A 16,988-nucleotide genomic window follows, 5' to 3' on the forward strand; every position below is an offset into this window, starting at 1 on the left:
CATTCCAGGAAATGTGAATAACCCGCTTCGTCATCTCTCTGGCTTTTATTTGGAGATTGTGCATCTGAGAGAAACACTATAGGAAGAATGAGAACCCCGCTGCACAGCTGTTACTTAGCGTCTTCTAACATATTCTGGGACACACTTTATTCTTATATGAATTTTTATTCTTATGGTTCAGATATTATGCTCCCTGCGTTGCGAAAGTTAAATTTATGAAAACAGTAAACCTGTCCCTCAGAGTCAATATTAACAGAAGGACCTATGATGGTAAAGTACTGCCCCAGTAATAATTCAATTTTTCAGCTATAGCTAACTTGGTTACCAAAGCACCTGCATATACATAAAATACATTTTAATGTTAATAATCACTATTAACTTACATACAAACAAAGATTATTCTTTTTGCTCAAGATACTAATATCAATGAGCTGAAGGCATTAAGTAACTTAACATCCCAGCCATAACTTGTATAAGGCTGAACATGGAAGCAGAATGGGATTCTAACATTTTCTCAATCAACTACAGTTTTTAGAAATCCTAGAAAGTATTAGAATAAGCCTTTGTTCACTAACTTTTGTTTAGAGTCGTCTTTACTGTCTTTGCTCTGTCCTCATTGTATATCCCTTTTTGGAACCAGAACAATAAATGACTTATTTAAAGTTGTTCACACTGTGAGCTATGTGAAACCACTCTCGAAAGGTCCAGGATTATCCCACATTTTTTTAAACTTTTTTTTCATCATGCTGATATAAAATGTTGGAGGGTAGCAACAGATGAGGACTGGGAAAGGACGTCTGTTAAATAAAAAGGCAATAGGGCTGGAGAGATGGCTCAGGGATTAAGAGCACTGGCTGCTCTTCCAGAGGTCCGGAGTTCAATTCCCAGCAACCACATGGTGGCTCACAGCTGTCGATAGTGGAAACTGATGTCCTCTTCTGGCGTGTAGGCATACATGCGGATAGAGCACTGAGACACACAAAACAAATAAATAAACTCTTAAGAGAAATAGCAAAAATAAGGAAGCAATACATATTGGTTTCCCTTTGCATTGCAGATGCAGGTGATACCATCTCATTGCCTATCCAGTATTTAAACAGGATTTAGTGGCGTTATATACTGTTTGGCCATTGTATCCAAACAACTTTCCTGAAATCCTTTCTCCCCATCAGACTCCGCCCCCAACACACTGGCTACCCAGAAAGCAGAACCTTCACATCCAGAATCAAATGCCCTCAGTCCTGCAGAGCATGATACCAAGAGGAAGAAAAATAATACTGAAGGAGGAAACACTCTTTACAACTGTTCAGCTACAGTGAATGTGGATGGAGACCGTGAATGCACACAGGTCACTAGTACAATAAAAAAGGACACCAGCCCAGCTGATATGCTTAGTAGTTTGAAGCTTGTGGCAAGAGGAAAGGGCTAGGAGTCAAGCTCCCTGGACTCTTGAAGTTGAGTAGCCACTTGTAGTGATATTTCATTTGTATGTTAATAAATAAATTTTGCCTGAAGATCAGAACGCTAAACAGCCACACCAGTTAGCCATAGAGGCTGGGCAATGGTGGTGCATGCCTTACATAGCAGCTCTAGAAAGAATTATAAGGCAGGATGAGACAGGAACCTGCTCTCTTTAAGTTTGAAGACTTCATAGAGGTAAGAACAGCTCCCTAGTGGCTTGGCCTCTTTGCTTTTCTGATCTTCGGCTTGAGCACCAAGATCTGTCGCTGAGTTTTCATTCTCCAGACACTAGGACTTTTCTTTCTACCCCGAGTGACACTGGCCACTTGTCCTGGTTTTTATGGGGAGAAGGAGAGATACCTTACACTAAGTAAGGTTGCTGTATAACACAGTTATACGTTCCTAGACTTCTCAAGAACCAGATTTAAATGTAAACCACCAAGCGTCGTCTCTCCCTCCCACATGTGACATGTGACAAGCTGTTGTTCTCAGATCACAAGCATCTTTGTGAGGTAATTTTCGTTTCGTTTGATCTAGAAACAGAAGTCATGGTCTTGCTCAAGTTAGGCAAATAACCAGTGAGCTATGTCCTCAGTTCCATCTTTCTCAGACATTTTAAATCCAAGTCACAGTCTGTAAGATCGATATACCAGTCGACCAAATATGCCTGAACTAACCCCCCAGAAGCAGACACCCTGGAAAACCTTTGTCCCAGGTGCCCCCTGAGCTCCTTGCCTCCTTCAAATTTGTGTTTCTGAAAGTATATGAGGAAGCGTGACACATAACTCATGCCTCACCTCTATCTCCTTTTCCGCTGACACTGATTACCTCCAAGTGTATTGTGAAACGTGTTAATTTTGTGTACTGCTGTCTTCCCCCAACAATTTGTAGGTTCTTTTTCTCACTGATATGCTCAGGGTGAGGCCCAGCATCCACTTGGGACTTGAAAAAAACGTTTGAAGAAGCAACGACTGAATCCTCAGGTCAGGTCACATGTGCTATATGTTCCCTGGACCACAGGCACATGACATTCAGTAAACACACACTGGCTAAAAAAGTATTTGTAGATAGTCATCAAAAAACACACACCTCATATGAAGGACCAAGTTGCTGTGCAAATAATACGATCCATCCCTGTTGTCGTTCTGGTGGCCTCTGACATTTGGAATGAGAGCAGAAACACGAATGGCTCTTCTGCTCTGACGTTATCCATTTTTAAATTCCTGTAGTTCCAAAAGCCAACTGTGTAATTCTCTGCTTAATCCCTTCTGTGTTCTGCTAACCCTTACAATTCATTCCGGAATAAAACAGCTATTTGATTCAAGATATGCCACAGCAAGCTATGTTAGTTGTGCATATGTGTGTTAAACATGGTGAAAATTGGCGAGAATTTGTTCATTTGAACTTTGGGGTATTAGCAGGTCAAAATATTTTATGTATGTGTGTGTGTGCGTGTGTATGTGTGTGTTATAAAACAAATGCTTTACTTGGTGGGATAGTAAGCTACGTTTGCTATAATTTGTGACATTCTAGTGAGGGAAACAACATGTACATGTATGCAAAGCAGTCCTGGGTGCTGACTTTCCCATCAGCCTGTGGTTCAAAAACTCCCTTCATCTTTCAGAGTTTGCTCAGCGTGGGGCCCAGGCAAGGACAGCAGGCCCTCCGTCCATTCCCTTAGAGAAGTCAAAACTTTTAAAACTTGCATTAAGTGCAGATAAATTGCTACAAGTTTTCAGAAAAGCACTTAAACGAAATTCCTTTTAAAATATTCATACATTTAATACAATATTAATTATACTTTAAATACACATGTAGAAGGATGTTTGTGGCAATGCTTCTCATAATGAAAAAAATTACAAACAAGCTAAATACCCACCAATAAGAGATATGTAAATTGGTTACGTTCTTCCTATTCTGGGTAACATGAAATACTTAGTCATCTAAAATGTTTGTTTTCAAAGACAGAAAACTAGATACGCATTATAAGCCATACTTTTAAAATAAATGTCAAGCATATTTATAAAAAAAATCTAAATTGAATTTGCAAGTGTGTTACTGATAATTGTCCCTGCTTGGATTTAAGCATTATTTAATGAATGAGTCCTAATATTTTAAGACGGTTACCAATGTCTACTGTGTTCTTAATTGATATCCAAAAACAGACTAAACATTTCTATAAGAAGTAATTTTCAAGTAGGGAAATACATTTAGTAACAAATATAATAAATTTGATACACTCACAAGAAAAATATCACTTAATGAACTCTCATTTTAGACAGGCAATATACTAAACACGTTAATTTTTCTATGAAGTGGACAAGAGGAAACTATGAAGTAACTATGTCAATATCACATAAACAGTAAGAAATAGAGGGAGATTTAGTCCAGTATTTCCTATCTTTGGGGCTTCTGCATTTCAACATGAAAACAGTTGAGTTGGATCCACCATGAATGAACCATGATTTAGGTTTTGTCAAATAATTGCTTCAGGTAGTATAGCCAAGGGATTCTTAAACTTTGTCCACTGGGACAGCCTTTGCCCAAGAAACTGAGGTATATCACTATACATAATAGGGATACAACCTGAACATTCACTCATAATAAATAATAAAGAAATGAACTTTAAAATGTGATATATATAATCTTAAATATGAAATAATTTTTGTATACTAATGAGATAGGCATACTTATTTTGCTTTTACATAAAGAGCTAAAACTTGGATGAATACTTGATAATGCAGGACATACAACATCTTCAATATTTTCAGAGACTGATAATTTAGTTTTATGATCATCAATGCAGAGAACGCCACTTCTCAGAAATACATAAAAATGACAGAGGTCATTTTAGGGCCATTTCAGAAATTGTATAATTTCCGCCTTAAGTCCAAATTAAAATTCATTTTAGCAATTTTTTGACTTGTCAGCCACTCGAACAGTAATTTTTTAAATCGGATATTCCAACACAATACAATCTGAAGAGGCACTAATTTGCGACTTATATACTGAGGAATGGTGGTAGTGAAATATTAAATAGAATTAAATCATTAGGCGTCTATGAAAGCAGAAAGCTTTGTGGACGTAGCACAGGTGCTCCAAATGACAGCACCCAGTAGTCCTGACTAGGAGCCTCGGTGCCTGAGCCCTTGGTAAGCTGGGGTATGATGGGATGTGCCAACAACGAGAAGTGTCCATGCTGAATACACAAGAACCAAGAACCAGGCCTGAAATGCTGTCACACCGTGCACAGAATGGGATCATGCTTCTGGGAACACCATGGATTTATCATGCACCATTTTGAATGAATATTAATATTAAGTTGGTACATTCAGAAATCTTTTACCGTTTCCAAAATTTCCACAGCCCCCACATTCAGTCACCTGACCTGATACAGAGTGGTGCCCCACAGTTTAGGGGACGATGGGTGGCGCTTCTAGTGGTCATTTATGATAATTACTGAATTTATGTCTTATTATTTAGATAGTTACTGAATTTTGTGCATATGTGTGATGCTAGGAATCAAACCCAGAGTCTTGCACATGCTAGGCTGTTACTATTTTTTGATTATTGATGGTATGTTCTTTGCCTCTCTCCAAGGTATTTCAGGTGATAGCTAGTCAACTAAATTCCCACAATGCAAACGCTGACCAAAATTGAGGGCATGTGCCTTCTTAATCAATATGCTTAGTCAATGTATAGTTATAAAATATAAAATCTGTCTTAAAAATTCTTTACAAGACGTTTTAGACAAAATGTAGTGAAAATATAAACCAGAAAATTAGAATTGTCTTCCTTAAGAATGAAGAAACTTAGATTCATAGGCCTGTGAGAAAAACGTGGCACCTCTGCCCCTGCATGACAACTGGGAGAGGCCTTGGCAGCTCTTCCCGAAGTCCAGGTAGAACACTGAGTTCACTGATTAACTCAAACAATCTGCTTTTATACAAACTCACCCCAGATGCAACCAGATGTGAAGACTTTGGAACTGCCGAGCCAAGGAGGCTAAGCAAGCTGAGCTCAGTTATGTACGTGTGGATCGCCTCAGACACTGGGGTTCATGTTATCTGGAAGGAACTTCTAGAGCCAAAGGATTTTCTTGGGGGAAACTCTAGAATATGCAAAGCAAAAAGAGTTTCAAAAACCGTGTTTGACATAGCATAAAGCAAAAACAAAAAAAAACAATTTTAGCTCAGTTTCTAAGACAGAATCATTTCTAGAAAAGCAAGTCACATGAGAGTCAGGTGAACTGGCAGCTCACTCACTAGAACATCACTTTCAGTCTGGTACTCCAGGTCCGGAAGTGACAGAGAACTAGCGCAGGAGGCACCAAAGCATCTCACTAGACTGCTTTCCGGAACCTGTCTGCTTAGGACTTGTGTTGAACATTTCTTAAAATTTTATATATATACATATATGTGTGTGTGCTTATATATATATATATATATACAATCTATACGTGTATATATGTATTATCTATATAAGATATATGTGTGTGTGTATATATCCTGCTCTACAATCTACCATTTTGTCAAAAGATAGCATTCTTTATTTAAGGAATCATGTTCCTAAGTATCTTCCTCTGAGGCACCCTTGTATCAGCTACCAAGGCAAGCAGGTGTCTGGGAGAATTTCCTTTGCCCATGGAAACACAACGACTATTGAAGCAGCTCAAAGCATGATCACATCAAGGACAGAAAGATTACTTCTGGAATTCCTTCTGAACTGAGTTGGTTCACTTTAGGAGAATGCTCTGCAACCTAGCTTTAATCTTTTTTAAAACAGAGGAAGATATAAGCCTTTTGAGCATGAACACAATAGAAAACCATAAAATCAAAATCAGCAGGCAATGCCTTGAACAGAATCCACAGTCAAGTATATTAATTCTGTGCAATTTTTGATACTCATTAGTTTCATATTCTTACTGTAAGCGCCACAGTCCAGATTAAAAACATTGAACCCGTTTAACACACGAATAGAATTCCATTGTTTTCCTTTCAGAGTTACCAATTCCATATTCAAGAAAAGGAAAATCATATATGTGAATATTATTTTAAATGTTTTTTTAATTTCCTAAAAGTGGCCCCAAAAGAATCTTAAAAATTTAGATAATTTGAAGATGCAGAAATTACCCCAAGCATAAAAGGCCTTCCTGATGTCCAATCCTTAAGTTTATACTCACAGATGCCTAAACTCGGGCATAATACACTCTTCCCAGAGGGTCACTTGGCCTTTTTTGATCACATATCAACTCTTCCCAAGCCCTTTAGTCCAAGACAATGTGGCAGCACATAATGATTTGGTATAGCCTACCAAAATCAGTTTTTCAATGTTTATTACTGCATACGTTTAGAAAAAAAAACCAGTAAACTAAGAAGCTAGCTATATGCATTTCCGTTTTTATTATTTCCCATAGTGGGTGTTCTTATTTGTTTAGTCAAAATTTGTCCAGAACGTTTGTTTTTAAAATCAAGAGGGGATCTCTATGACTAAATAAAGCCAAACAAGTAAGCTACTAGTTACTATGATAACACGTTTCCTTCAGTCCAGTTCTTTACCAACATCTTTTCCTTGTTCAACCATTAAGGCTAAGGCCCCTCTAGCTGATGCAGAGGGAAAGAGGGAGGTGAGAGGCTGGTAAGTAAAGGTAGAGATAGAGGGATTGGTTTTCAGTCCACCTTCTGATACAGCTCCTAGGGAACCATGATCCCACAAGTCACCTAAGTTCACGGCCATATGATAAAGAGAATTAATGAGTAAATGAATGTGTGTGCAGCCCAGCTGAATACTGTCATTATCGTGGTATTTCTTGCTAATTTGAATGAGATATGAAAATCTAAATATAGCTAGATAAATAAAGTAGCGAAAAATTTCTAAGCACTAAGACTGCATGCCACCAATCAACCAGATTCTCAGTGCCTCCCCAAGGGGAAAGCTGCACTCATGAAGCTCTTCAGGACTCTCCTGCATTTACATCTGTCCTGACCCCTCCCTTCATAACTAGTCTCTTTTTCCTTGTGTTTTACTTTCTTTTTGATGGTTTTTTGGGTTGGGGGGGGTGAAGGCTATTTATTGGTTTGTTTTAGTTTTGGACAAGCAATTGTTTTCATTCCATATGCATCTTGGACAATCTTGGTGCTCTGTCCATCAAAATATTCTATTCATTCCCTGTCCATCCATCTTTACCTGATTCGGGTATAGGACTATCTTCCCGGACAGTTTATTCTGGCTCTGAAGTACGAAGCTTTCCTTGGTATGACAAGATGCAGGAGCTGAGTACTCTGCCTACCACGGGATTATGAGAAGACTTTTTTTTAAATCTGTTACATGGATTCCCATGGTTCTACTGCTCTGAAACTCTCTGAACGCTATTTGTCTTCTTCCTTATGACCATCTTATATCTTTCCAATAACATGCTTACTTACATATGTGGTTTTGTTCATGTATATTAAGTTAGCCAGTGCCCACTTCTAAACCCCAGGACACTAAAAGATACAGGGACCCTAATAACATGGAGGAAGGAAACTTACATCAAATAAATCTTACTCCCTTGCTATACTAAAAGGGATGTCAAAATCCCAGGGCGGCTCACTAAAATTCATCTTAATTTTAAGTGTTTTGGAAATGATGATTTTAGCACCCAACAACCATTCCATATGCAAAGTATTAATCAATGTGATAAAATTAGAATAATAGCTGCAGTGTGGAGAATGTCATATGACTTAAAAATCCCTATTTCCTTGCTTAGGAAAGGAAGAAATTATAATAAAAGATCTGCAAAAAGGCCCCCTCCTCATGACGGCTCCTGAGTTTTAAGTTTATATGGACAGAGTCATATACCAACTACTAGTTTTCCCCTACTGTCGAGGAGGTTGCTAAGGAACCCACTCTCTTGTGTTTACACGGTAAGTTAGTATGAGACCCACCCAGGATCAGTCTAGGCAGTAGTGTGACATTCTCCCACAGCTTTGTAAAAATCTTTTTGTGATGGAAATAAGGGCCACTTTCTGTGCTGGCATTTTCCCCCTTCCTGTCTCCTTCTGTGAGTTAGGAAAAAACGTAAGTTATAATTAGAATCAAGAAAATACTGCAAGAATAAATACAATGTATCCTGTTATTATAAAAGGTCATTCTTTCAAGCTATCAAAGCCATTTAAACAAATACCTAATTGACGGTCACAGCCTCCTCTGTAGGAGTGAAACACTCTGCCCAGTTTACAGATGAAGAAATCAAAGAGTCAAGCGAATTTCAGCTGGCCATTTTAGATCCCCGAGCAAGAGACTCCGAGCATAACCCTTTAAAGCAGAGTGTGTCACAGTGCCAAATTAGCTCTGTTAGTTGGGCATTATTTTAATCTTAACCCAGAAATGTGTGCAATACATTTATAATGCAAACAGAAGGAAAGACATATTCAAATAGCAAAGAGTCAATCCTAAAACAAATAGCTATTACACTGGATTTCAGAGCAAGTTCTTCCGTGACTCGGTGATGACTCTGTGAAAACCCCATCTAAGTGCGACAAGTCTAATTTATGGCACAATTACAGAACGCTGGAATAGGTGTACATACTAATAGACCCGCACTGATCATAGCAGTGAGGCTCATAGCAGCATGTCACTGATTTAAACCAGAATCCTACTTCCCGGCCACACCACGAACAGTGGTCCAGAGTGAGAAAGAACACTTAAGTGTCTTTTGTTTAGGGCACAGTGTCAGATTGACATGTAATCGTTGGTTTTCTTTTTCATTAAAGAAATAAAATAACAATTCTTGAATCCTTGCCAGGAACTGTGCAATCCCCTCCAAAAAGCCCATCACCCCAGAATTTCCAGAACCCATTCTGTCACCTTGAAAAACCTAAAGAGCCCCAGGGAACATGGAGCGGTGAAGGAACTGAACGCCTTCCTTGACTTCTTCATCAGGATAACCTGTATTTAATTTTTTGCTGACTTCTTTTCCAGAACGAGCAAATTTCTTCAAGGAGATTATCATTTGTCATTAACCATGGGAAGTTTGTATGTCACAGCAAAGTAAAGACCAAACCTGGGAAGACCCCGGTGGAATATTTCTAACCATGAGTGGACTTGGGAACCACAGCCAAGGAGACACTATAGCTGTGGGTCATCAGAGAAGGAGAGGAAGAAGAAGCACGAGAGGCCACGCCTTGAAGGCAGAGAATTAAAAGAATTAACATCTTGTCAGCACCCACCTTTCACTAGGCTAATCAAGTCCCTTGGTCACATCTGAGACAATATTTGGCTGTTCCATTTAGTGACGTTCATCCTCATCCACCTCAGCAAAGCCCTGAGCAACCAACCTGATACACCAGACATTTATTTATATGTTCACCATTTGTCTTCCTCTGCTAGAATGCAAACTACTCAAGAGCAAGAGGACAGGATTGCTAGTCTGACCCTGACAGAGAGACTCCCTTTCCCTTCCCAGCTGAGCCAATCAGGAAAGGGGAAATGTGGTCAGAAGAAGCCAACTAATGGCGTTTCCTTCTTCCTGGTAAGGTGCTTAGAGACTATGTCCTCTGGTCACAAAAGAACATGGCTTCTCTCCTACTCCTGGTGTCTTAAGTCAGCTCATCTCCTTACCACAGGCAGAAAAGTCTAGAAAATGGTAGACCTTACCAAGAGAAGAGGAAACGTGTAGAACAAAACACACTTCTGGAGGAAAAACCTAGGAAAAGGAGGCAAGGCAGCTGAGTGCCTCTATGGGCAATGAATGTGTTATTTGTGTGCCACTCTGGAAACTTCTTAGAAAACCGAACTTTTACTCTACTACAGACCCACTGAGCCCGAATCAGCATTTTCATAAGGTCCTTAATTAGTCCATAGTCATTTGAAAGTTTCCACCTTTAACCAAGACAGGCTGGTCTAAACAAGAGATATTCTTACACAAGACCTGGGTTCAGTTCCTAGCACCTACATGGCACAACAATCTGTAATTCCAGTTCCAAGGGATCTAACATTCTCATACAGGCAAACATGCAGGCACTAGCTTTTAATCCTGGAACTGGGGAGATAGAGGTAGGCAGATTTCTGTAAGTTTGAGGCCAGGCTGGTCTACACAGTGAGTTCTAGCCTGGCCAGTACTGTATAGTGGAGGAAGGAGGAGGAAGAAGAAGAAAAAAGATGGAGGAGGAGGAAGAAAAAAAGAAGAAGGAAGAGGAGGAGAAGGAAGAGTAGGAAAAGGAAGAAAAGGAGGAGATGGAGGAGGAGGAGCAATGGGGAGGAAAAAAGAAGAGCAAGAGGAGGGGGAGAAGAAGAAAAAGGAAGAGAAAAAGAAGAGGAAGAATAAGAGAACAAAGGAGGACAGGAGAAGAGGAGGAGACAGGAATAAGAAGGGGAAGAAGAGGAAGAAGAAGTTGCATTTGAGCACATGTAAAATAAACTTTGTCAGTCTCCCTGGGAAGGGAAAACAGACAAGACCTTCTAAGAAAATTAGGAGGTGGGGAGAAGGGAGGGTGGAAGGGGAGGTGGAGGAGAGAAGGGGGTGGAGGAGGAGAACATGAGGGAATGGGTTGCTCAAGAATGGGGAAAGACAGTGAGGGAGAGAAAGGAAAGGGATATCCTGATTGAGGGAGCCATTAAAGGGCTATTGAGAAACATAGTTCTAGAGAATTTCCAGGAATCTTCAAGGATGACTCTAAGACTCTAAGTAACAATGGAGAGGACACATAAAATGGCCTTCCCCTGTAATCAGATTGATGACTACCTTAATTGTCATCTTAGAATCTTCTGATGGAAGCAGATACAGAGATCCACAGCGAAGCACTGTGCCCAGTTACCTGAGACCAGTCCAAGGGAAGGAGGAGCGATAATATGGGCAAATGGATCAAGACCATGATGGTGATACCCACAGAAACAGCTGACCTGAGCTAGTGAGAGCTCACTGACTCTGGACTGATAGCGGGTGAACCTGCATGGGACCAAACTAGGCCCACTGAATGTGGGGGCAGTTGTGAGGCTTGGGCAGTTTGTGGGACCAGTGGCAGTGGAACCAGAATGTGTCTCTAGTGCTTGAACTGGCATCTAGGAGCACATTCTCTTTGGAGATACCTTGCTCAGCCTAGATGTAGTGAGGAGGGCCTTGGTCCTGCCCCAAAGTGAAGTGTCAGACTTTGTTGACTCCCTATGGGAAGCCTTACCTTCTCTGAGAAGTGGATGTAGAGGTAGGGTGGGGGAAGGTAGAGAAAGTGGGAGAATACCTTGCTCAGCCTAGATGTAGTGAGGAGGGCCTTGGTCCTGCCCCAAAGTGAAGTGTCAGACTTTGTTGACTCCCTATGGGAAGCCTTACCTTCTCTAGAAGTGGATGTAGAGGTAGGGTGGGGGAAGGTAGAGAAAGTGGGAGGAGAAGAGGGAGTAGAAATGGGGATAGTTATGTAAAATGAGAAAAAAAACCATATTATAAAAAAAACTCTTAATAAAAAAGAAAAAGAAAAGAGAAATCTTTGTTACATCAGCAGTACCGCAGTACGTACAGCAATGGGTATCAGTAGGTCGTCGTCACAGTCAAATCCCTCTGCCTTCTTTTCCTCATTAGGGACCAGTAATATAAAGACACGGTGCAGCCTAACAACTCTTATCTCCCAAAAAAAGGATGAAAGTAAAGACTTAAAAGCACAAGTTTGTTTGCTTATTTTGTTTTTTAATTGCTAAAGGCAGTAAGAGCTTTGGAGAGGGAGAGCAAGAAGATACATCATTACCTACACACTGAATTTGTGTCCTTTCTTCTGCTATAGAAAGAAAATAATAGGTCAGTTGTATAGGGTATTGTTAAACTCCTAAAGTATGGTATGGTTGTTTTTAAAGTTCATTCTTATTGCATAGACAACTGATAAATCAGCAGCCGCCTCAAGCTTCAGGACGTTAGCACATGGCCACTGCTCGATCACAGAAAATATTGCAAATACATTTATTCTATCATGATGGTCAAAAATACCCTAAATGTAATCACAGAGCCTATATCCAGTAGCTGATGAAAACCGAGGCAGAGGTCCATAGCCAGGCTCCACTGGGCCACGCTCTGGAAGTCCTCCTAAAGAAAGGGAGGAAGGATTATAGAAGCCAGAAGAGGTCGAGGTCATGATGGAGGAACCCACAGAGACAACTGACCAGTAGATGGGAGTTGGGCATGGGGAGGGAACAGAGGAGGAGGGGAGGAAGGGGAAACTGTGGTCAGTATGTAAAATAAAGGGAAAAAATTAAGTAATGAAAAAAAGAATTTAAAAAAATGTAGCAGCAATGCCTATTAACGAAACACAAAAAACAATTAATATGTCAATATTTCGCAGACAAGTGTCTTTGAGATAGAGTGCAGAGTTGAGAAGAAAAAATTTAATAACTAACTACTGTATTTTAAAAAAATAAACACAGATGTGTTTAGACTTGGAATGCAAGAGAGAGAGAGAGAGAGAGAGAGAGAGAGAGAGAGAGAGTTACATCCTTTCTTAATTTTGCAAATTCAAAACTAACATCTATCCCACTCTATCTATAACTAGCAACTTAGGTAAAATAGAAATAAAATTTGCCTTCAATAAAATAAGCAGTTACCCTTTTTTCAAAAAGTGGAGACAGTAGTTAGTGAGTCATTCTGTCTAGTTAGACGAAATAATAAATCTGCAGTGGTCATTTGTTCAAACTCATTAAACAGCATGCACATATTTCAAAGATTGTGGGGCTCTTCCTTGGAGCTCTCTTTTCATCTTTGAAAGAAAACAGGGCTGCCGCTTTCCTTTTTCCCATACTCTACGCTATTTACCACCCGTCCTGGTGTGGACTTTGCAGAAACAGAGAAAGCCTGCCAAGGTTTCACTATGCTTCCTTTAAGTCTGCTCTGGTGTGCCTGTAAAAACGCATAAAGACTACTTCTTGGAAAATTGATAATGTCCCCCGTTCGGTATTTGTGTATTAAGGACTGTCAGTTCCATTTAGTGTACCCATTCACTGGTCTCACTGTTAATCTGCATGCAACTGATTGCTGAGCAGCAGAGTGGTCAGAAGTCAGAGTTGACATAACAATTCCTTTCTACAAACAGCAGTCAAAGACGTTATGCGCCCAAATTTCAAAGCAAGTTTCTGCATTTGCAAGTTTTAAGTCACACTTGGCAGTTTTTCCAAACACAGTGGTCAGGAACTGGAAAAAATAAACATGTGTTTCCAGGATTCTCTTTTCACATGCCACACAAAGCGGAATGTTACCAAGATGATTTCACTCCTGAGAAGTGCTTCTCAAAGAAGAAAACTAAGGTACATGTTACGAAATAATGCTAAGAAGTGAAATGAAAATTGCTTACATGGTATAAACGAAAGTTTAAACTTCCCCAAAGGGATTTCTTGAAAAATCTGATTTACCTATTAATTCAGTGATAGCATGCATTCTAAATCTCATCCTTCACAGATCTTCACACTGTGTCTTCTAGGTGCGTTCAACAAGACAGAAAATGGAGGCTTCCATCTACATCCATTCTTAAGCAGCAAAGACTGGTACGTTCCTACTGGGCTCAGAGAAGAACTGAGGTAAATTTATGGCTTTCCCAAGGTTGCCTCCTTCTAGGTGAATGGAAACTCACAGGTGTGGCTCTTATTCAAGAGAGGAAACAGTCAATCACAGCGTAGGATTTCGGCAGTTCATAAAGCCGCCAGACCCCAAGTAACTAATCAGCCAGGTGGCTTAAAGCCTCAGCGCAAACCGCCCACCCTAGAGTAAAGCACTGCTCCCATTAAAATGTAAATCTCATACCTTGGAGGAATAACAATGCCAGCCATCAGCTCAGTAGGATGGACTTATTTCTTAGTTTCCTAACAATGACCAGGACCCACAGAGACTAGGGTCCAGGGCAGAAAGTGACAGTGGACACTAAGGGCGGAAAGTACTCAGTGTAGAGCCTTTGGGACATTATACACACTAGTTGAGATCTTGGACTGCTAAGGATAGTCGTAGGGCCCTGGCACCTGAATGACAAAGATGGGGCAAAGAATGGTAAGAAATAACCAATCCAGGCACGATGGGCACCATTGGACATCTTCAGGGAAAAGGATACTTGCACTGAAGATTTCAGAAACACAACGGGAAAAGGTCTGTCCCATGCCACGTACTTGCTCTTTACCCAGAGTCAGAAAAGCATGTGCACAGGAGAGCCCAGATAGAGATGTTTATAGCAGGTATTGTCTTAATTTCAAAATGTGGAAACAACTAAACCAAGGGAATAAATCTAGACAGAGGAAGAATATTTATCATGAAATACACATAAGCTATGAAACCATGAAGAGCCATGAAGAAAATTTAAATGCATTTTCCTAACCAAAAAAGCCACATGACAAAGCTAGCTACTGCATAATTCCAAGCATAGGACATTCTAAAAAGGCAAGTGTGAACACAAAAGAGAATGAAAAGACAGAGTTAAGAGGTGAGGTGTGAGGGGAATGGACAGTAGGAACACAAGAGTTCTTAGGCGGTGAGACTAAGCAATACACTCCAATGAAAAATACAGGTCATGGTATACTTGGCAGGCCATAGGATGTGTACCAGCAGCCAGAAGGAACCCTAAAATAATAAGTAGAAATGAGAGCACAATAAGGTGTCAATGTAGATACATACATGATAGCAAATGAATTATTCAGCCTTGTGGGATGGATAATAAGGAAATCTGTGAGTGCAGAAGGAAGAGGATCTAAGGGAACTTTCTGCACTTGTATTAATTTTGCTACAAAAAAAGAGGGGGAAGTGGTGCCGGAGAATTGTCTGTATACTGTCAATTATGTTTTTAAATAAACACTGATTGGCCAGGCAAAAAGTATAGGTGGGTCAACCAGAAAGGAAGTAGAGGTGGGGCAATGAGAACAGAAGAATGCTGGGAAGGAGGAAGCCCATTCTTCCCAAGTCCTGCCCAGATCACTGAAGAAGCAGGATGTAACCCACCCCGCTGAAAAAGGTGCCGAGCCATGTGGCTAACATAGGTAATAATGGGCTAATATAAGTTATAGGAGCCTGAGCAAATGGGCCAATCAGTTTATCATTAATATAGACTTCTGTGTAATTTCTTTGGGGCTTACTGGCTGTGGGAATTGGGCAGGGCAGAAACACCAATGAGCAGGCCCTCGTGTTACAAATATGTACCTGGCTGAGTCCCCCTCTATCTAGCACCAGGATTGAAGGGGGTTGGTATGTCATTGGTCAATTGGCAGGCACAACACTGGGGCACAATTTGTTCAATAACTTGACTGTCATTCTGAATTAACTTTGGCCTGATGCAGTAGGTCCTACATTCTGCGCATTCCCAAATGCGAGGACTGGTGAATCATTTTGAGTATGTCATGCCCTAGGTTCCGTGACAGGATGACCTGCCCACTGGCTGTTTTCCACCAGTCTTCTAGGGGTTGAGCCATAAGCAAGGTGTGGCTCCATGCCAGGTCTTCAGACGTGTAATTGGGAACCAAGGGTAAGTTTCTTGCCCCTGGGTCTATTAAGACTGCTGTAACACTGGGGGCCATCACTATCTCTTTGGCAGTTCTATCAACCAGGTTTTTTTCCCTTCTGTATGAGTCCTGAGCCTCTCTGATGTCCAGGGCAGTGAAAAATAGCCAACTCTGAGGGTTCCCAAAGGGCCTGTAGGAAATCAAGGATCTGTTTATTCTTGACTGTCTTTCCTTCAGCTGTTAAGAGGCCTCTCTCCTTATAGATTTCCCCATGAACATGAGCAGTGGCAAAGGCATACCTGCTGTCTGTGTAGATGTTTTGTCTGTTTTCTTTTCCCAGTCTTAGGGCTCTAATGAGAGCTATCAACTTTGCCCTTTGTGAAGATGTTCCCATTGGTAGGGTTCTGCATATACAAATTCTGTAGTCGTTGTGACTGCTGCCCCCACGTACCTTTGCTCATTTAGAATGTAACTGCTTACATCTGTGAACCAGGTGTCCCCCACAGCCAGCAGTAGGATATCCTTCAGGTTCAGTCTGATGCAATGTGCTTGTGCCCATATTCCAGAACAATCATGCAACAGAGGATAGTGGTTGGGGTCAGGTAGCAACGTGGCTGGGTTAAAAGTTTTGGGGACTTGGAATATAATCGGAGCTGGATTCAGGAGTAAAGCCTGATAGTGGGTCATGTGGACATTGCTCAGCTACCGATCTGGTGGCTGCTTAAGAATCCCCTCTAATGCATGTGGGGGGGGGGGGAGCATAGTCAGATTCTGTCCCAGAGTTAGCTTGTCTGCATCTTTTACCAGCAGGACTACAACTGCTATAATGCAGAGAAAGGGAGGCCAGCACCCTGCCACAGGGTCTAACTTTTTGGACAGGTAAGCCACTGGGTGCTTCCATGGTCCCACTGCCCAAATAAGCACCCCTTTTGCTATTTCCTTGTGCTCATCCACGAACAGGTAGAAGGGCTTATTTACATCTGGGAGTCTGAGGGCTGGAACCTCCAGGAGTTTCTGTTCTAGAGTATCAAATGTTTTCTGCCTTTCCTCAGTCCAGTTGACGTCACCCTTGGTGGCTTTATACAGAGGTTTAGCTATTT

The 16,988-nt window shown here is 40.8% G+C and overlaps 1 long non-coding RNA gene across 2 annotated transcripts in view; it reads right to left on the bottom strand.

Annotated features, from left to right (window-relative positions):
- The window catches only part of LOC142856764 (uncharacterized), a 39,129-nt gene that overhangs the window by 11,980 nt on the left and 10,161 nt on the right, over positions 1 to 16,988 (bottom strand). For both annotated transcript variants that reach the window (XR_012911722.1, XR_012911721.1), the window contains exon 2: positions 5,418 to 5,572. This is a non-coding gene — a long non-coding RNA (uncharacterized LOC142856764). The remainder of the gene's footprint in view (positions 1 to 5,417; positions 5,573 to 16,988) is intronic.

This window comes from Microtus pennsylvanicus, chromosome 9 (genome assembly GCF_037038515.1).
Source record: "Microtus pennsylvanicus isolate mMicPen1 chromosome 9, mMicPen1.hap1, whole genome shotgun sequence".
NCBI lineage: Eukaryota > Metazoa > Chordata > Mammalia > Rodentia > Cricetidae > Microtus > Microtus pennsylvanicus.